The sequence below is a fragment of the Stegodyphus dumicola genome, chromosome 4 (genome assembly GCF_044657685.1).
Source record: "Stegodyphus dumicola isolate Sdum_Otavi_A_Nest chromosome 4, ASM4465768v1".
NCBI lineage: Eukaryota > Metazoa > Arthropoda > Arachnida > Araneae > Eresidae > Stegodyphus > Stegodyphus dumicola.
The window spans coordinates 46,811,207-46,833,213 of NC_140771.1; the positions used below are offsets into that span (position 1 = coordinate 46,811,207).

The window sequence follows — 22,007 nt, forward strand, 5'->3', positions numbered from 1 at the left end:
GTGCTCCGGATTCACAAATAAGTGATTTAATAATCACACAATTTTTAAAAGCAGCATATCTTTAGAATTCCCGACAGAGTGTTAAGTGAAGTGTTACCATACACTTTTTCCTCAGTCTTTTCTCGGTTCATGATACCAATGTTTAGTTTTCTTAATAAGATGGCAACATTTGTATTTGTCCTTTTAGCTTGTAAAGACACTAGGTATTTAGAAGCAGGAGACATGAAAATTAAGCAATGCCTTCGCCGAGACTCAAACCACGGACCTCTCGATTGCGTGTCGAGCGTGCTGACTATTACACCTTGAAGCCATGCTAAGAAGGCGGGAGAAATACCTTATATAATCCCTTTTTTAAAGGGCGACTGGGATTTTGGGGACGCAGTCGCCAAATACTGGTAGGGAAGAATCATCATTCACTACCGTTTGGTTCGGGCGCCACTGTAAAAGAATTAGGTATTTGGAAGCAGGAGACATGAAAAATGAGCAACGCCTTCGCGGAGACTCGAACCACGGACTTCTCGAATACCCCTCGAGCGTGCTGACCAATATACCACGAAAGCATGCTAAGAAGGCGGGAGAAATGCCTTATAAACTTTATTTATTGAACATAGCTTTCTTCGCACTGATGCCAACACTGATACCACACTGCCTTCGCACTGATGCCACAAAATTTAACAACAAGGACACAAAATTTTTAAGTAGTTTATCTTAAAAGTTCCCAATAGAATGTTCAATATTGACATACATTTTTTCAAAATTAGCTGTAGCATTTATATTCGTTATATTATTTCTTTAATACAACAATTAAAATATAAATGGTCTTTCTCAAAAATAATACACAGTGATAAAATCTAGTGGCAATATCCTTTGATTTCAAAAGTTATTCGACGCATGAATGAAACAGATACAGAGTTGAGGAGTGAGGCTAATTACATTTAATTGTCTCATAACGAAAGCTGGTCTTCCTAATGAACTTATTCTCGTAGAATTTAGGATAATTCCAATAATATATCTAGTGTTTATGTAGTAATGAATTCTCAATCATAAACATGTTTTAAATATCAATCTGAGAGGTTATTTATTATTTTATAAGGTATTTCTCCCGCCTTCTTAGCATGCCTTCGTGGTGTAATGGCCAACACACTCGGCGCGTATCCAGAGGTCCGTGGTTCGAGTCCCGTTGAGGGCATCGCTAATTTTTCTTGTCTCCAGCTTCAAAATAAGCTAATGTCTCCACAATCTCATTATATTGTTTTTCACAAAACTCTCTTCAGAGCTAGTCATGTATCTTTTCCAATTTATCAGTTTAAGCTAAAATTTAATATATTTATCCCGTCCATATAAGTCTCTTAATACTAAAACTGGAAACCTTTAGATAGAATTTTAATACGGATTTTCACTAGAAAGTGTTATGGACTTCAAATAAAATACCATTTTCCGTTGCCCATTAAAACCTGCTATGGGCTTCATGCAAATTACCTTTGTCTGTTATCCAATTTTACCCCAATTATAATTAACCCTTTCTATGAATTAAAAAAACTTAATACGGAAAATGCAAATTCCTGAAAATTTCATGTAAGAGTTATGGAATTCATATAAAGAGTTATCAAATTTCGTTACACACATGGACACATGCAGACAGATATCATATCAATTGGTTCCAGAAATACTCCCGGAGTTTTCTAATAGCAAAATGCAGTTGTTACCTTGAAATACCTTTATTAGAAATAATATTTAAAAGTACACGTTTTTAATTCATTTTTGATTTCCTAAAAATTGCAGTATAGTTACCTGCACATTCTTCTTCTTTTATTTATTCATATTTATTTATTTTTGGATAGCTATTACATCCTTTAAAATCGGGAAAGGTAAGGAACTCAACGGTGCCCTTGCCCCTCCCCGAATTCGACACTCTAGTTTTCCGACTGCTAACTAGACGGACTATCAGTTACATGGCTGCATGGCCACAGCACATAAGGCGGAAGGAAAAAAAATTAAAGTGTGTTACTTATATTTCTTAATAATAGAATCCATTTCACATTTTTCCTATTCACTATTATTCAACTATTAACAGCTGTAAACACTATTGCTCAACCGAGATATCAGTCAACGCCGAGTCTCTTTAGAGCTCTCCCCACCTAACGTCCAGGATACCTGGCTGAGCTCAAAAATGGACTCTCCGAACCTAGATACATACATGTACAACGGAGAACCACAGAAAGAAACTGAAATTATGTGTCCTACTGCATAAGTTTAAAAACACATAAAGATAAAATGCACAGGAAAAAAAATGATTGTAGAAAGTGAGAAAGAAGATATTTTATGTATTAAAATTTTGCGTATGCGTGCGCGTGTGTACTATTGTTTTAGAATTAATTTTTATTTTGCTCAGATTTAATTTGTACTGAAATTTTAAAAACGATGTGAGTCCGGACTCAGAGAAACGAGACTGTGCGAGATTTTGCCGTATTACATCATCACAAACAAGCATTATTCTCATTCGAATCATCTACTCTACATCTTATCATTTTCATTGCAAAATTAAACAACGCCATTAATTTAATCTATAAACTACTTTTATAAACTACAAACGAGAAGGACGCCTAATGTTATAATACCATTTTCCAACTTATAAAAAAAGAGAGTATTTTAGTAGAAACATCATGTCTAATCTAATTATATAAAACTAGAAATATAGTTAAATATCAAAAGATTTGGATTCTATACGTATGTTGTTCTATAAATACTTCAATGAATATATACTATTTCAGCGACTAGCTGTTCACGACCTTTTTTTCTTTATGAATCAAATTACTCTTTTGGTAAGCAAAAAACGAAATTAAAAATGCAAACGAAGCAAAACATGTAGCCATGGCTCATTTATTAAACCCATGTTCGGTATAATAAAATGACATATTAATAAATTCCAGAGCTCATTTCGTAGTGAGGGTCTTTAATTATCCCCGTTAATAAAAGATTATATGCAGAAATGCAATGTTCCCCTTAATATTAGCAAGACTTGGGTTTTGGTTAAAAGTAAAACAAAAATAAAAAAAAAATGCTTGAAATAAAAATTTCGCTAACGAAATGGAAGCAACTAACATTTATATAGATAAGCAAAGTTTCGACGCAGCTTAATTTCATATGTACTCATATTATTTATTAATCAGATTGCAGACATAAATCTTATCCGAATTCAAGATACATCCTATTATACTTGCAGACAGCCTAATATCAGATTTTATTTTAGTTATTTTTGATATTTTAATTAATTTCCTTCCGACTGTGAAAGCAACAGTGGCGCAGTTTTTTTTAACGTTGCCGAAGATCGAGTAAATGAAAATGTTTATGTAAATGAAATTTAATATTCTGCATAAAATTAAGGACTTCATTCAAGAAATATAATGATATAATTTTAATAAAAGTAAACAAAAATAATAGGATTAGTAAAATTTAGCAAATACAGAACCAAGCTACATATTTTTGACTTGCCAGTACCTGAATCTTCTTATTTTTGCTTCATCGTACGTTAAGTTACATTACATTACAATAAGCCACCAAGGCAATTTAGCATTACCATGGCCAGGCAAACTAATTCTTTGATGTGGATTTGATGCACACAAGTAAGACGAATCGAACAGCCATATCAAAAACTTTAAATCAAGCGTCAGGTTGCATTAAGTAATAATCAATCTTCCTTCAGATGCGCCTAGAACTCCACAAATAGAAAATGAATAGAATGACGTAATGCAATTCCCATTTTTTGCCTAAAGTACTCTTATGGTACGATTCTTGTTTGGTGCACTTCGAAGCCACAGAATGAGTCTTATATTAAGTATCGTCATTCCAGTTAGACACCTTACGTTACGTAATGGTATATCACTGAACCTCCCCCCTTTAATCTATAATAGTACTCAAATTGAAGAAAATTTTCACATCTCATCGATTATCTCCAGCACTGATGAACAGAATCCATAGCTTGATGTAATGTAAAAAATATGCTTGACGTAATGTAATGGTGCACATTGTGGATAAGGCCTTCCGTTGCAGGAATATTTAAAACAGAAGACAGAGGAGACTAATAGGAAGTATGTTACTCTTTAATTGTCATAAAGATCTCAAAATATGATTTCGTACTTGAAATTAAGAAATTTATAAGTCCTTGCTGCAGTCGGTTTCACTCCTGCATCCCTGCTGCGTGCTTATTTCTTACGTTTTACAAGTCGAACAGACCTGTAATTCCAGTTATGTTTTAAATTTTCTTTTCAACCTGTAATAATTTTTTAAATTATCTATTTAATTTATAATCATTTCAGACGTTATCTGCATGTATGTACGCATGTTATTTGCTTATACGTGGCTTGGATAGCTCTTCCATTTTGCATTGTTGCTCTTTTAATAGCAAAAAGTGTTATTAAATACAATTAACATTCGTTTCAAAAAATTAATACGAAATGCATAGAGCTTTTAAATAATTTACTTTGTTCGAGGTAAATTGTTAGGAGAAATGGATACTCCGACACTTAATAAAAGAATGTTAAAATAGGATGTTTGTCAAAATACGATAAGAAAGTAATAATATAAAAATATCTGGCCGTCAGCGCCACTGGAAAGAAGGATCACCGTATTCTCAGCATGTAATTCTCCGAAAAGGAAGATATACGTGAATAGATTTCGTCCCAACAAAGACATGTCAAAAGATTAGTCGATAACTGACAGCTGTTTCTGAAGGAACGTTGTGTAGCATACTTATGAACATGAGTCATCAAATTCAATAACGCAGAAATGCTAGCAAGAAATGTTTTTTTGCTCAGAATAATACGATTCTGCAAGAACTGAATCACATAACAAAAAGAGTTCTATGAGTGCAAGAGTGTAAAAATAACTTTTCGGCTGAGTATGGAATATCCTACGTGCATATGGTACAAAAATTCAGTAATTACATTATAAGGAATCTGCACAATCTATTTAAGTTAAGAAGAAATTGCGTTTTCTGCAGCGTGAGGTTGTAAAATTAAAATAATAATAACTAAACACTGGGATAAAGAAGCAGTTTTGAAGAATTTAAATGATGAATCCAATAATTACATTAAAACTTATGTATCGAGTACTACACTTTCAGAATCGTGACCTCTTTCGTGAAGAAATACTAGGTTTTCTGACTTAATATTATATTAATATTTGCTAATAATACTGTAAATACAATAAATTATTTAAATAAAATTATAAAGAAACTTTAATGAACAAAAGTGAATTTCTAACTGATTGGTCAAGATTACTGCGGACGGATTGCAAATAATAAAGTTTTAAACAATTTTCAATCTATCTTGGCTTTTCTGAAAGATATATTATATTAGCTCTCCTGCATAAGTTTATAGTAGTTCTTCGACGACTGTAAACATGATTTTCGAGCTGTCCTGAGAACACTGGCTAATAAATTGTGTTTTCATTCTTCATCAAATGCTGTCATCGTTATTCACTCCAAATCCACGAACTCGTACATAAAGAAAAACGTAACAATATAATAATGCACGTTTCCCTCACTCACAGCCGGCTGACACTTCATAAAAATGTCTCTGAATGTTTAGACGTTCTTACAAGCATAACATTGCTTAAACATGCAGGTAAAGAGTAAAATACAATAAAAATTGAAATAAACTGCAAGAAAATTTTCATGTTGAATACTGAAGTAAATACAAATGTGAATGTTGAAGTATATATAATTGCACAGCAGTAAATTCGAAATTATAATCTGTGGATTTTTAATTAAAACTAAACAGCTGGATTATTTTTTTATTCCAGTCGAAGGAATGTAGTTAATGGTGATGATTTTCAGATTATCATCACAATTTAGTCAAAATATATGAAACTAAATCATTTATATATAACTCTTAAACAAATTTCTCATTCATAAATTTTATCTTACTGGATATCTTCAGAAAAAAGAGTAGTTCTTAATATGGAAATCTTGCCTCGTAAGTATTTCAAAATATGACTTAAACCGTCTTCAAACCGAAGTTAAATTAAGTTAAAAAAAGGTAAATTCATTGATTTTAAAGAAAATATAAAAATGTAATTCAGTTTATATGAAATATACAAGCGTAGTATTTTCGCAAATGAAAAATCGGCTCATGCTTCTGTAAAAAGGATGCAAAATGTGTCGCTTAAAATTAGGATTTGTATAATAATCCTGCATGGAATACTCGTATACATGTACATACTGACAAGAAAGAAACGTTAAACAAGCATTACATATTGAAATAACCAATGATGTCTTTGCTTAGACAGCATAAATTGAATTTTAAGAAACTGCATTCATAACACTTTTAAACAAGTTACATTCATGAGATTAGACTTCTTAAGACATTACAATAATTAATATTATTGAGATTAATTACCTGTTAAATAACGTGCGAAAGGACTTTGTAAAGCTGTTTAGCGACTCAAACTTAAAACTTGAGTTTTCACAAAAACCCTTGATGAATTCTAGATTTCTCAATATTTCTTAAAATTGCATTAAATGTTCTTTTCTCATTTACCACCACATATTTTTATAAAACTACTTCTTCAGCTTTAACACTTATCAAAACCAAATATCGTTCAATGACGAAACATGATAAAGATGTATTTTGTCCAGCAGGTGTTAAATATATCGCACCAACATTTAATTTGTAATGCAGCAGAAGACGAGCATATCTGTCTTATTAGAAGTTTCTTTAATTTTTTGATTAAAATAAATCCTAAAATACTTCTTTTTATGTCTATTGTTTACCAAAGAAATAAATTATTTACGAAAGGATATTTATTTTTAAATTTTTATTTTATATTTAATATCTGAAATCTCAGTGATAAAAATGGGTCGCGACTGAGAAGAGTTTAAGAAGCCCTGGAATAGAATATTCCTCAAATAGAATATAGCTAAAATTCATGTCGAAATACTTATTACTCAAACATAAAATGAATAAATATAGATATCGTATCACACTTCGAATAAGAAATGAAACAAACTAATAAATTATAAGTAAGTTATTTCTGACATGAAAATGCAGCCAAGATATCATAAAGCTACACTATAAGTATTGTTGCAAGATATCGGCTTCATATTAACATAACGAAAATACCATACTGAATTCAGAACTATATTATTTTATTTGACTTTCATCAAAATTTATATCAGCGTTTCAGTTAAAAATTCTGACAATTGCTCTATTTGACGTGCTAATATTAAATTGAATGCTAATATTTAGCTATATACGCTAATATTTAATTTAAATGCTGAGTGGAAAATATGTCACGCTATTTTAACTTATTCGATTACAACATAATTTAGCTTTGCCAGGAAAGTTACAGAAATTGATACCATCTGATCATATTTGGCTTTTGTGTACACTGAAATATTAAAACTATGATTATGATTTTTAAATAGCTATGTCGTTCACAAAGCTACTTGAGCAAGTTTGATCACGAATCAGTTTTGCAACTTTTGGTAAACTTGGCATATATATTCAAATGCAAATTTATATTTATAAATTGATTTACTTAAACAAACAATAAAAGTTCATGTTACTTACATTATGACCATTCATCCAGTTTTCATAATCGGCATTAAAATTCTTTTCCCATTCCAAAAAATAATCTGAAAGACAAAAAAAATGGCAATGTGAGTAGCTATACATTTTTTAGACTAAGAAATTAAAGTAATTGGACTGTATTTGTATCTTTAAGATGTAGCATCAGAAGGTGTGTTCCATTCCTCCGTATAAGATTATGACAGCCCTCTGCTTAATTTAGCATTGCTCGACATTACCTATTCATTGGAGTATCAACAGTTTCCTCTTTCTTTCCACCTTTTCCGATCATCAGTCGTTACAGAACGTTTTAAATACAGTTTCGTTTTCTGACATCTTGACAAAAAATAGTCACAGATCTTGAGGTCGAAGCTTTATATGTCACTGTGGCATGAAATGATGCCACTTCCAAATAAACGTTAAGCAGTTGCTAGAAACTGTTGGACAGTAGTGTAAGTGGAAAATCAACTACTGGCTATCATCAACTGTTACAAGTTGAGGATAACTTCAAATACTCCTCAACTATTTGCATCTGTTTTACTTTTGTCCGATGACACATAATTTCACACCGTAATGCTATTTTTCTGCGTGGAGGTCAAACAAAGAGAATGTACTGACCACTTTCTTCAGCAACTGATGACTTGGAAAGGAGGAATAAAGAGGAACCCGTTGTTACATTGAGCAATGCTGAATTACTATCAAATAACTGCCAGACCCATGTATAGATAGAACATATTTTTCTGATATTATTTTCAAGACATAAATGATCATAGTTTACAATAAGAAACGGTAAATCTTACACAATACATTTTATCAGTCAGAATCTTTGTAATAGAGTTAATTCGTTCATCGGACGCAATTCAAATTTTCTCCGTTTACTTTCGCCAAACAATGTTTAAGAACGAAATAGTATTAACAGTTTCTAAATCGTTTAATTCTTTAGTTTTTTAGTAAATTGGGAGCTAATATGATTACTGCATTTGTGGCATATTGGACAGAATAAGCCATACTCAAAGTTAAATTTCATTAGAGATATAGTTGTGTATTTAAGTAAAACTTACGTTCAAATGAACATAACTCCAATACTGGAGAAGCGTTAGGACTTTCAGCAAACTTTCAACCAACTTTGCGAATTTATTTTAAGCACATGTAAAGCAATTTAATCAGAAACTGATAGGCATTATAATGCTGTTACACCATTAGTTCTTTGTATTGTTATGCAACCAAGTATAAAAGTCGAAAAGTAAAGTAGCCTAAAATTGTTGCCAAATACGTTGGTTATTTCTGATATAATTAATGATAATTTCATTAAGTCAAATAAATTTAGCATCGTGTTCGGGTTTATGTAATGGTAATTATATTTGACAGATTTTTGTTGATTAGATTTATAATTTGGTTTGACAAATTGTGGAGAAAAGAAAATTATGTGACACATAGTGAAGACAAATGCTAAAGTGAGTATTGTCTGTAAAACGGTGTGGTATTTATTACTAAATTTAACGAGTTGTTAATAATTTCAGCCTTTACTTTAAATTCTCCTTTCCGTTTCCTCACTTGAACCATGAAGAAGTTTAGAGAGTATTTAAGCTGAGGATTTTGGATATCAAGACAGAGCGTGTTTCTTCCCTCTTGGCCACGTTAATTAGTTCTACCATTACTGATAAATTTATAATTGTTCAGCTTTCTGATATATTCTGCCGACATTTAAATTGATACGCCGGTTAAAGTTTGGAGCCAATTTAGATTTAAATTTAACTGTGTAGTCTCTGACAACTAGACTACGTTGAGTCTAACTTGAGTTGGATAGTTCTTTTAGTTACATCTCCACAAGTGACGGTTAATGTTGTAAGCACAAGAAATGCATTTGTGCTTAAAGTGTGTTTAAATAAAAAGCTTTATTTTAAAACCTCTCCAAGACATTGTAGTTAATTTCAAGCACAGTACTAAGGTTTATAAATATTTTATGCTTCCAAAGAAGTCAAACTATTCCAAAGCAAAGGTAATTCTGCAACTCATTGCAACCATACTCAACGTAATTCTGGTAATTCTGTGAGCAAAGGTAATTCAGCAACTCATTCCAAAGCAAAGGTAATTCTGTAAGCAAAACTTCAAAAGTTTATTCTATTGGTTATAGTTATTTTTAACCATACTTCGTAAAAGTTTTATTTTAGAAGCCTTATTTTCTTCGAATATGAAAAATCTTTTAACATAAATCTCCTCCTGCTTAACTGCCCATATATACGGTACAACGTCAACTGTATGTTCTAACGCGACTAGAAGAAGAAAGTTTCCAAAGGCTTCACGAGATCCGGCTGATATAACTGTTACAACCCAGAGTAAAATCTCATGATTATTTCAGCTGATTAGGAGATCATTGCAATCAATATGTTACTCAAATTTAAAGGTAACGCCTGAAATCGGTTCGAATTATGCATAACTTGGATGTTTGCCTTTAAACATTTATATACATTATTCTTTTATATTTTAATCTTGTCATGCATATTAGGATATAAAGTTCGCAATTTTTTTAAAATTTAATATCTTTTGTTTTCTTATTTAACCGAATCCTAACGCCTTTCTCTTCTCATTTTCGAAAATTCTTGAGGATTCTTTTCATTTCAGAAATACTTTTGATCGGGCAAAAACTATCTTTCATCACTTTTGTATGAGAATATTAAATCGCAGACAAGGTTTATTCTTTTCATTAAAATATAAAATCTTGTCCTGGCGAAATAAAATCAGTATAAAAGGTTATGCTTTGAAAATTCAGTACGAGAAACATGGAAAGAAATTAGAAACAGCGTTAGTAAAATTTAACACTACGCGAAACATAAGATACGTAGCTTAACATTTACAAGTCCGGGCGACTACAGAAGTTTCTCATGGTATTGCCATTCAACGAGATGTAAGAAATTTACTTTCAAATTAAATCGATATGTTCTTAATAACAAATTGGGTGAGCAACAGACAAACGTCCTAATAGTTAAAATCTTTATTTTATGTTTCAAATGTAATGAATCTAATTCTAAAAATGAAAGTACTTATAATTTGCAATGTTTCCAAACGATAATTTCTGTGAACATTTCCGTATTTGCTGTAATTAGCAAACGATGTTTTCACGTCTTATGTTACATAACTGGAAAAGAATCGTTCATTTATTCAATTTTTATGATGCATTACGTTTTGAATTCTTTTAATACTTTTTAATATTATTTTTGAGCAGTTATACTATAACCTTAAGACTTTATTTAATTTTCTTGTTATACTTATTTTTGAAACTAACATTTATACATTTGGTTTCCTAATTCATTTTTTCAGCCTTGATTTGCTTACGTTCTCTGCAAACACATTGTGGTAGAATTCTGACTTTTCAGTCTCCAATAAACATAATATGATATCTAGAATTGTTATTCATCTCAGAAATCTGTTTGTTCTCTATTATGCTCGTTGCATATGCATCATTTTCTACAAATGTTTGAATAATGTTTGAATAAATTTACTATATGCGTATATATTTTTAACTTCAAAATACTGTTGCTAAGCTATATGTAAAAACCATTGAAAATTCCTCAAGAAAAGCTTAAACATCCAAATTGCTAAGCAATAACTAAGAATGATAAGGTATCCACTATTCGACGATAGAAAATATCTTTTCCTTTTGAGTGCACATAAAAGCCTTGCAATATAAAATGCATTTGGCGAAAATACCCATGCAAATACATATTTAAATATCCAGGTGTATGTATATTGTATATCCATTGGAACGAAATATTTCAGTGATGTAAACGAACAGAAATATTATGCAAACACTGACTGTATATATTATGTTGCAGTGGTTTGACTCCAAAATTATTCCCATACGGATGCTCAGATTTCTCAAAAATAACAACAAAAAAAAAAAAAAAAAAAAAAATAATTTCAGTGTATCATTCCAATTTTATACGAGCTATCCATGTTATTAATGCACAGAAAGAAGATTTTTTTTTTTACTTTTTTAATATGTTACAGAAGGGAATGTAAAAGAGGTTCTTTACGTCTCCAGTTTCTTGTCCTTTCGTTTGTTTGTTTGTATGTTTGTTTTGTCGCTTATGGAAAAAAATAATAAAGCTAGAGAACTCTTTGAATTTCAGACGTTCGGGAACGGGAGAAGCGAGGAAATGTGCATATAATACATTTTCTACTATGCTGGTTAGGTTAAGTTATTTTTTGCTTTTCTTTAAATAGACATTCGCTGTAAAAAATTAAGTTTAACGCATATTGCGAGTGAAAAATATCAATTAATTTCAGTCTGAAAAATTCAGATAATAATCTAACACGGGCAAATAATCTAGCATCAACATTTTAAAAGTTAAAAACTTTAAAAAAGATTAAGAAATATAAAAATGCTAAAAATTAAAACAAAATCTATCTCATCTTCATACGTAGATTTCGTTTAAATATCTGTAACCATTTTAAGTTAAATAGCTACCATAGGCTACTAGTTCAATAATTATTCTTTCAAAATTTAAGGATATAGAACAAAGTAAATCTCATGCTTGAAATGAGCTGTTAGAAAAGGGAAAGCCAAATGGCAGAAAGAAATTTCGCCACGATACTGATTCACTGTAATTTAAGATCGCATGGAGACTTGAGCTCTTATTTAACAGAACAAGCTTAATTATTCTTGATGAGATATGCGTTAATTTCACTGGAATGCTAACTCACGAAGCTTGTAACTAATATTTGTCTCAAGTGAAATTAATTTCGATTTCAGCAGGACAACGAATCTACGAGCTGAAAACAATAAGAACCGCGAGGAATTTATCACTGAAATTAAAAAAAAAAAAAAAAAAAAAATTCAGAAAATTGATAAAATTAAAAAAAAAAAAAAAATGCCGCTTCATTTGTGTGTGCTGATTTCATTTTAATGCATGAACTAAGTCGTTAAGATATTCTTAACAGATTAAAAATTAATCCCTCAGAAATTAGAAATAAAGAGCATATTACCTTATATTTAAAACGAACTGTTCAAAATAACATTGTGAAGTGCAGAATAAAATTTACTATGATATTGTTTCATTGAAAATCAACTATACGTGGAGACCTGTTAATGTAGACAAATTATTTATTCAAGAGATAGCGCTGCTTTATTTCAGCGGATTGCTTACGCATGCGGTTTGGAGTAATTATCGAATCCCAATAATTTCTTTTTGCCAGTACACCAAATCCGCAAAGTGAAAGGGAAAAACACCTCAAGGGATTTCCTTTCTAGGTTTATAATAAGAAATAATGGTTTGGAAAACTGCAGCTGAAAATGCATTTTACAGTCTGACAAACATTGGTTTTTATTAAAACGTTTAAACAGGTATGGAGTTCCTTAAAAAGGTTAAACTTAACAAGATATCTGCAGAAGGAACAATTTATTTATGTACACTGGTGTGCAAAAATTAAGGACGAAGTCGAAAAATTAGCATATCAGCTGAACGAAGAGGCAGAGCGGACAGAAAGACCAATCAGGAGATTAAGTAAGGTGATGTACGGTAGCACATGCGCAGATATGCAGGTAGACGTAATAGGGGAGTGTCTGAGTAGTATAAAGCATGTCGTCGGTGTGAGATCAGTATTTCTGGCAAAGAGATTGCGCGCCGTATAGCAGTTAAAATCACACCGAGTTGCGAGAAATGGCGAATAATCAATCTGTTACACGACATCTGGATGCTTTTACCCGAGGTCGAATCATTGGGAAGTTGGAGGAAGGCCGCAGTGTGACAAGTGTGGCTGCAGAGTTCGGAATTGCTCACACCATCGTTTCACGACTTTGGAGACAATTTCAAACTACAGGAACATCCATCCGGGGGTTTAGTAGTGGTCGTCCACGAGGAACAGGCCAGAAGAAACAGGCGACAGACAGCGGGAGAAATCGCTAGACACACGACACAGGCGACTGAACGACCGATATCGCGTTTTACCGTGGCCAGAAGACTGCACGGTGGTGGTCTGTTTGCACAACGCCCTGTACGGTGTGTACCTCTAACGCCTGCCCATCGGAGAAGGCGTTCTCTGTGGTGCCGGGAACACCGGAATTGGAGAGACAATGAATGGGGACGAGTACTGTTTACAGATGAGAGCAGAATTAGTCTGAGTAGCGATTCTCATCGCATACTCATCTGGAGAGAGCGGGGAAGCCGCAATCATCCCTCGAACATCATTGAAAGGGACAGGTATGGAGGTGGCGGTGTTCTCGTTTGGGGGGGGGCATCATGCTTGGTAGTCGTACAGACCTTCACATCTTCGACGCAGGTTCAGTCAACGGGACCCGTTATTGTAACGAGATTCTTCTTCCATATGTGAGTCTTTTTATAGTCGCTATGGGTCCGCAGTTCCTTTTCATGGACGATAGTGTACCATGTCATCGAACAAAGTTATATTGAAAAAACCGTCTCGTCCTTAATTTTTGCACACCAGTGTGAGTTGAGTTGGTTTTTCAGCAACTGGCGAATCGCAAAGCACTGAGAATTCGTGTAACACAAAGCCAAACCAAGACATAATTATAAATCATTTTGCTAGCTAACTAACTGAGCTCAGTAGGCTTTTACGCTAAATTAATCTGCATGCCTCCAGAGCGAGCGAGTAAGTCATGCTTTCGTCGAGCCTTTTCGAGGTAAAATGGGCTCATATTTACGTTACACTTAAGGAAAACCACGAAAATACTTACACATAGTGCTAGGATGCAGGGGAGCTGGTGCAATCCATTTGTTAAATTTGGATATAATTATATACAGTCCTCGCCCCCTTTTCTTTTCCTACTTATTCAAAGAAAAATACATGTTACTCACTGAACTTCGTACGTTGGTCTGAACATCGATGAACAATGTTTCTGTGTGACAAGGAGAGCTTTCTGACTGTACAATATATTTTACATTTAGCCAGCTTGTACCGAATAAATTTATTCGCTGTTCTATGCATATAATTTCTGCAATATTTTGTAATGCTGATACTTTTGTAAATTAAAATTTTATTTTATTTTTTAAAGGTATTTTCTTGTTTATTTACAATTATTTGTATTTTCTGTTTTCTAAGAAAAGAAACATTGACTTAGATTTTGATACCTTTGTTTTCATATGATAAAGTACGAGCCCTTTGTTAAAATTTTCATTGATGACAGCTTACACAGCTAGCCCATTCAACCGGTTTGAAACTGGAATGAATTACCAAGTTGATCATTCCATTCATTGGTCTTATCGACTTGAATACACTGAATTGGAGTAAATAGGGAAATATCTTTTGTAAATATAAAAGAGATAATAAACGCATTTCTAAACAATAGTTTTAAAATAAAATTTTGTGGCTCTTTGAACTCCTTTTAAAAGCAAGCTTCTGTATTAATCATAAATATAAGTATATATATTGAAAATGAAGGGAATAATATATATGCACCTGTAAATAACGAGAATACGTGTTCCTTATGTATGCAATAGAGCTTGAAAATATATTTAAAACGATACTTAAATATTTTTTCTTCAAATAAATATCTTCCGTTCTACTGGGCCGATTAACAAAATTCAACTTGCATTTTTTATGTCTCGAAAACGCTACTTAGGATATGTATTAGATTTATATATAGCATTGTTCTAATATAGGTATTTTGACACAAAATCGGACTTTTCTGAAATAACATACCAAATGTTTTTCATATTTCAATTCTATGACTCAAATTACGCCAAACTACCAAGTTTTGAGAAAATCGCATGAGTAGTTTTTAAAAAATTAGCTCTCAAAAATTTAGCTCTTCAATGTTAATTGAGTTTGGTATATATTTATTAATCTCCCTTTTTTTTATTAAACTTATTTTATTCTTCCTTTCACATTTCGAAATTCGGGTTCATTCCAAATAAAATTCACCCATTGTTTATGATATATTTTTAAAATTTGTATTTTAAAATAATTTTTATAAATTTTTCAAAATTTTTTTAAATTATAATCTATAAAATTTTTACCATCATCTTAAAGCAGACGTATTTTTAAGCATATCTGCCAAAAATTTCAATTTTTTATTCAAAATTTCCGAAGATATACTTGAATTATATACGGCGCGTTTTGAAATTTGGCATATTTTTGTTGAAAGCGATAAAATATCAAATGTGGTTTAGACACTTTGCTAAAATTATTTGAAAGTAGGAACGATGTGACTTTTTTTCCGCTCATGCATAATGTAAAGAGGTAGGAACGAGGTGCCTTTTTTTCCGCTCCCGCATAATGGAAGGGAAATTGATTGCCATACATTAAGAAGTTCGTCAAGTGAATTATTCTTGGTGCAAACTAAAAAAAAATTGTGTAAGAGAAATTTTTGTATTTCACCGCAAATTTCGCACCAAATTTTAGAAAATTTAATATCTAGGGACAATTTGAGTCGTAGAATCGATATCTGGAAAATAAATTGGTATGTTATTTCAGAAAATGTCAGATTTTGTGTCAAAATACCTATGTTAGAACAACGCTATATATAAATCTAATATATATCCCAAGTCGCGCTTTCGAGACATGAAAAACGCAATTTGAATTTTGTCAATCGGCCCAGTAGAACGGGAGATATAGAACTGTCCCATTTTTCTAATGCGCAGTGTACATGCGCACACACATACACATACACATACACACACATACATGTAACACACACATTTATTCATAACATAAGAACTAAAAATAATTAAATGTTTACATGGCATATTAATTTTCTAATTAACCAAAAAGCAGCCGTTCGCAATGTTTTTGCAATTTGAAAAAAGATCCTTAGATGTAAAAAGGTTGGAAGCCATTTTAGTTAAGACTAATTCTCAGATATTCAAATACTTCGTATTCTTATAACATGGCATTTGAGTACAAAACTTAATATTTACAATTATATTCATTGATGTAACAAATATGTGTCTTTCTACTCGTGTACCGTTGAAAAAGATGTATTTCAGTGATAGTTATCATGTAATAATTCATTTTCATAGTATAAAATTACATACATTCAAAAAATTCTTTTTTTTTTTTTTTTTTTTTGTGTGTGTGTGTGTGTGTGTGTAATTTTCTGTTTACAAAACTGAATGCACAGAAGTTAGAAGTTTAAACGGCCCCCTACATTATTGCACAATTCCGAAGCCCGCAGACCCCTCTGTTTCTAGTTCCCCGTGTTTTCTTTACGGCTTGACTGCATATGATCAACATTCCTTGGAAGTATGTTTCTACGACCAACGTTTGCGAAAATAAAGGACGGATACTACACGGTGTATATTCTCTGCATCGGTGTCCGCCAAAAACATCGCTGACGAAAATGTCGCGGAGAAGACAACTCAAGGCGAAAACGTCGTGATAAAAAATATCGTGGGAGAAAATAAAGCAAAGAGAAAACATAACAGTTCTAAAACATCGTGGTACAAAATATCGTGGTCGAAAATACAGCGGTTCAAAAACTTCGCTGTTTAAAAACGTCGTCATCGAAAATATCGTGGTAAAAAATAAAGCATCTATAAATCATCGCATGACGATAACATCGCACACATGTGTTTTCAGGTTTTTGAAAGTTGTAAATGCATTTTCGCATAATGATTTGGGAACGCAAGAAGGAAAGCGGGATTCTTTTACTTTCACACTTCACATTTTTGAATGAACTAATAAATCTTTGCTGAAAAAGGAAGGAAACTTAAAAATTGAAAATGAGTAGAAAATTAATGCAACTTATAGAACTTAATAGAATTTAAATTTACATAGTTAATTAATAAAGATTAATAATAAATTGACCTTTTTATAAAGTTTTACTGATATCTTTTTATCAAAAATACAGTCTAAAAATACTTGGAAAGAAAGAAGAAAAGGAAGATAAATAACTGCGTAAGGTAACTTCTATAAAAATTTTAGTTAATTATCAAATGGTTTTCTTTCACGTTTGCTAATTTGACAATCTGATGCTGTTTTAAAGAAAATTACATTTTGTTTTGTTTCCGTTTATTCTTAACATGTCGTCAATATTTTCATGTATATTGAACAATAATGTTGGATGTGGATTTGTTAGTCATGATGAAAGTCAGTTACATAATATGTCAGTATGGGATTTGAAAAACGCATGTGTGCGATGTTATCGTCATGCGTTGATTTGTAGGTACTTTATATTTTACGACGATATTTTCGACGACGATGTCTTTAAACGACGGAATTTTTAAACCGCTTTGTTTTCTCCCACGATGTTTTGTACCACGACGTTTTCGTCTTGCGTTGTTTTCTCCGCGACGTTTTCGTCTGCGATGTTTTCGGCTGAAATCCTCTGCATCTGTTGGCATGGCATTGTCCTTCCTGTAAATGCTGGTGCAGAGTGGTGTTTGGTGTTTAAAAATGGTCGTGGAAAAAATAACTAAAATTAAAAGAAACAAAAAATCAAGACTCTAGTATAGACAGTGTATCCATACTTCTTAAAAACATGAAATTTTCTTCGAACAGAAATTAAAAATATGTCAAACTTTCAGATACACACGTTTATTTAATATGAAGATCACGTGTTCGAAACGTACTTTAATGGCACTCTCAAAGCAGTAGTCGAGCAACTATGTATTTGCATCAATTTTGTAAAAAACATTAACAGAAAAATACTTTTCTCTTCAAGTTTATCGAACAAGCATAGAGCCACGATATTCATACTCAATGCAGCGCGCATAGGTCCTTGAATGCAAGCAGAAGATTTGACAGCAAATTCTGCGTGAAGTCAATAAAACTTCCGAAGTTTTGTATCAAAGCGAGATGCATTTCCATCTCTAGGTAAGTGGCGTGTGTATGAAAACAATATTTCCTTTCCATTGCTTCTTCTGCTGGGGCAGAAATGTATCTGAAAATATTTTCCACTCCAGGTACTTTTATTATTCTGTTTGTATCTACCGAGAGAATTGAATAAGTTCCCTAGTTTCGGAAAATAACCAAATATTATTCATGGATTTCACTCCGCTGGCTCTTCCCTCCAAAATCCAGGTTATGTACTGGAGAGGAGGATGGTGTGCTTCTTATTTTATGTTTCAGAAATGCTTCCTTTTTCCATGGTAAGTAGAAGGAAATGTAATAATTTTGAAAATAATGTTCAGATTCATAGAAATGGAAACACGATTTTTTTTTATTTCAATAAAGTTTATTTACGTAATATGCAAGGGAATATGTTATTCTGTTATCAGGTAAATCCAACATAGCTAGAGAATTATTACGTATTTGACTGGATTTAGGCTCCTAAGACATTGATAGCTGAATCAATGTTTTATTTCCATATTATAAAGAGAAAACGAAGTTTGCTGTACGTTTATTAAAATTATCAGAAGGAAAGATTACACATTTATAATGGATTTCTATATTTCATTTCATTTTAAAATGTTTCAGTCAGTTTTGAAGCTGTCACAACTCCAATAAAAATCCGATTTGAAATATTCATAATATGCGATGTCCTTCCTCGCGTTTTTATGTTGTTTATATTCCCACGGTTTTTTAATTTTTTTACGTGATTCCTTTTAGGCAGTGTTTTGCAATTATTTTGCGTTTTAAATAAAAGACCTTTTGAAATCTTCTGGGAGTGTATAGATCTTACTATTAATGTTTAAAATATGAATGAATATTTTTCAGCAGAATTTCGTTGAAACTATAATTTATACTCAGATTATATTCAGTTCATTGCTTCAGGTTTCAATCCTACTTTAGCAACTTTTTTAGCAACAACAGCAACACTTTGCATAAATGTTATTAAAAATAAATGCTAATTATCTAGGATAATTTCTTGCGAGTTACAGGGGCTGCTTGGAATACTCAGATATGAAAGGCATGAAAAAGGCAGTCGTGCTTTCTGACCATGATGGAACTTTCAGCCTTACCTTTGAATGATACAAATGAAATTTAACTTTTGTATGCTACTTCACTAAAAGGATCGAACAATGAAACCAGTCAAAAATTTCTAAAGCCAATAATTTATCATAAATTTTAAACAATAAGTATGTGCCTAAAGATAAAGGTAATTTCGTTAATGTTTTAAAAAATGGAAGATTATTCACTCAAAAACCACTTAATTGGACGTCGTCGATTACGTCGAATTACTGCAGAAGAATTTTGATTTTTGAAATTTTCTGCTTCAATGATGACCGAACATATACGAGGACACACACAGGTAAGTTACACGCAGCTTTCCATTTCTGTTGTAGTTGAGATAGCTTAGCATGTGAATAGATATACCAAATTCAAGGCTTCATGACACTGGGTGCTTATTCCAAATAACTGATATCCAATAATTGATCCTATATAATTAGATAACTTAACTTTCGCAAAAGCTAACCATTTCTTTCTTATCGAGTTCACTTAATAACAGTTAAGCAAGGGCACGTATAAATTTCAGAATGGTAAATCTGTATTAAAACCGCTGCTATATGTTATACGAAAGTTTTAGGAAAAGAGAAATACATATAATGGAAATAACTGCATTTATTGCACTGTGGTGTATATAACTGGAAAGAAGAATTCAAAATGTTGTGTTGACCGAAAAGATTGACACAAAGAAAAATTGGTCTCTTCTGATTTGCATGCCCAAATTACGGAAACGGAAGAAGTAGGTGACATCAGTGATGATTTCGAACAATGAAATGAGATAACAGTGTCATCTAGACATAGTCATAGCTATAAATGGTGCTCGCATAGAGGTGTACGAAAATGTTTTGTGTTCCTACCAGCTATGTAAACCACAAACAGTAAACATATTGACTTCAAATATATGTGTGATTCTTTTTATTTCTTCTTTCCCGGACATTATGTAGTTTTTAAAAGAGTCTCAACGAGTAATTGAGAAAAGTGAGAAAATAAAAATACAGAATAATTCCAGCTTCTAAAAAATCAATCGAATTCAAAATAAATTCTTACATTATAACAAATTATAGGCAGCATACAATTACACTCAAATTTTAATCTTTACAAGTAGGACTTTAAATATATTCCATAAAATATGTTTTTAAGTCATAAAATGACATTAAGAATTTATCAATGGCGAAAAGAAACTGTTTCAAGCCTCATAAATTTAGAAAGACAGATATCTTAAAAATCTGAAGTTAGGTCCAGCTATGCTTAGTCGTTAGATGCCCATTGTTCTGGTCCTTTTTTTTATCATCCACCATCCTTCAACCTTGCAAACGGAATTTTATTTTCCAAAATTATTGTAGTGTCATTTTTCACCTTCGGTTTTTATCCCTCGAAAATATATATCTCTCCTCCCTTCTCTCCGAGGCGGACAAAGAACCACCTCTAGGGGCGTTTGGAGTTGGTTAGGAAGAGAATGATTTCCAGAGTTCTATGCGATCAGTTATCCGGTCATGAAATATTAATGGTCGGTTGTATTTCTTATTAAAGCGAGCTGTCTCGAATGTGGAGTTGGGAAGATTAAAAACAAAATAAAATCTGGCAAAATGAGAAAGCGCGTGGGAAAGCGGCTGGGCGAGACGTAATGATAGATGTGTCGCTATGGCAACATTTTTAAATGGAGATCGGGTCTTAGAGGGTTAATAAAAAATCCACTCTAGTGTTAGAATGAAAAGAACTTCCTCTCAGTTGGAGAAAGTATTTAAAAAGTTGCGCGAGAGATATTGCGATTTCAGGAAGCTGAAGTTCTTTGGATCAGGAAGCAAAACTGCAGTTATTATCAATATATTCACCATCTTTAAAGCTAATTTGAAATACATGATTGAATTTGTTCTTTAAATGTTAGCATGTTTACCAAACGTTTTCAGTCATTTCTCTGTAAATACGGTACTTATATCAGATTGTTTCAATTGCTGCAATGCACACGAGTGCTATCTACATAAACTCCATTTAAATTTTGATCAGCAGCATATCTGAGAGAGGAATTTGCGTCTTTCGTCTCTCGCTCACCCTGCGTCCAAATTATCAAGAGATATTTCATATCGACGGCTTTTAAATCCCCCAGACATGTAAAGACCCTATAAATGCAAATGCTCACGATATTTCTGGGGTCTGAACCCAAAAACCTCAGCGTTGACAACAATGTCCACCAACCATTATACACGCTGCGACTACTCCATATGTGAGGAGCTTTCTTATATGTAGTCAATCATTTAACTTTGTGAATACTAGTTACACATCCAGTGAACCTCATCAAAACTGCTGGTCTTTTCATCTGAGGTAAAATACATCAATCATATTGCATTTAAGTGGTAAGTGCATTAAGTGGTAAGGTATTTCTCCCGCTTTCCTAGCGTGTCTTCCTGGTGTAGTGGTCAGCACACTGAGCCGGTATTTCAGAGGTCAGTGGTTCGATTCCAGGCGAAGGCGTTGCTAATTTTTCAATCCCTCTTGCTTCCAAAAAATCCTAAAGTTTCTACAGTGGCGCCCTAACTAAAAGGGTGTTAGATGAGGTTTCTCCACACCCAGGATTTGGCGATTGGGTCCCCTGAA

General features: G+C 32.5%; 1 protein-coding gene across 4 annotated transcripts in view; it reads right to left on the minus strand.

Moving 5' to 3' along the window:
- LOC118182751 (maltase A2-like) overlaps nt 1-22,007 on the minus strand; it is a 682,214-nt gene that overhangs the window by 429,992 nt on the left and 230,215 nt on the right. For all 4 annotated transcript variants that reach the window (XM_085814806.1, XM_085814803.1, XM_085814804.1 and 1 more), the window contains one exon: nt 7,572-7,636. The gene's annotated coding sequence lies outside the window, so the exon portion shown is untranslated. The remainder of the gene's footprint in view (nt 1-7,571; nt 7,637-22,007) is intronic.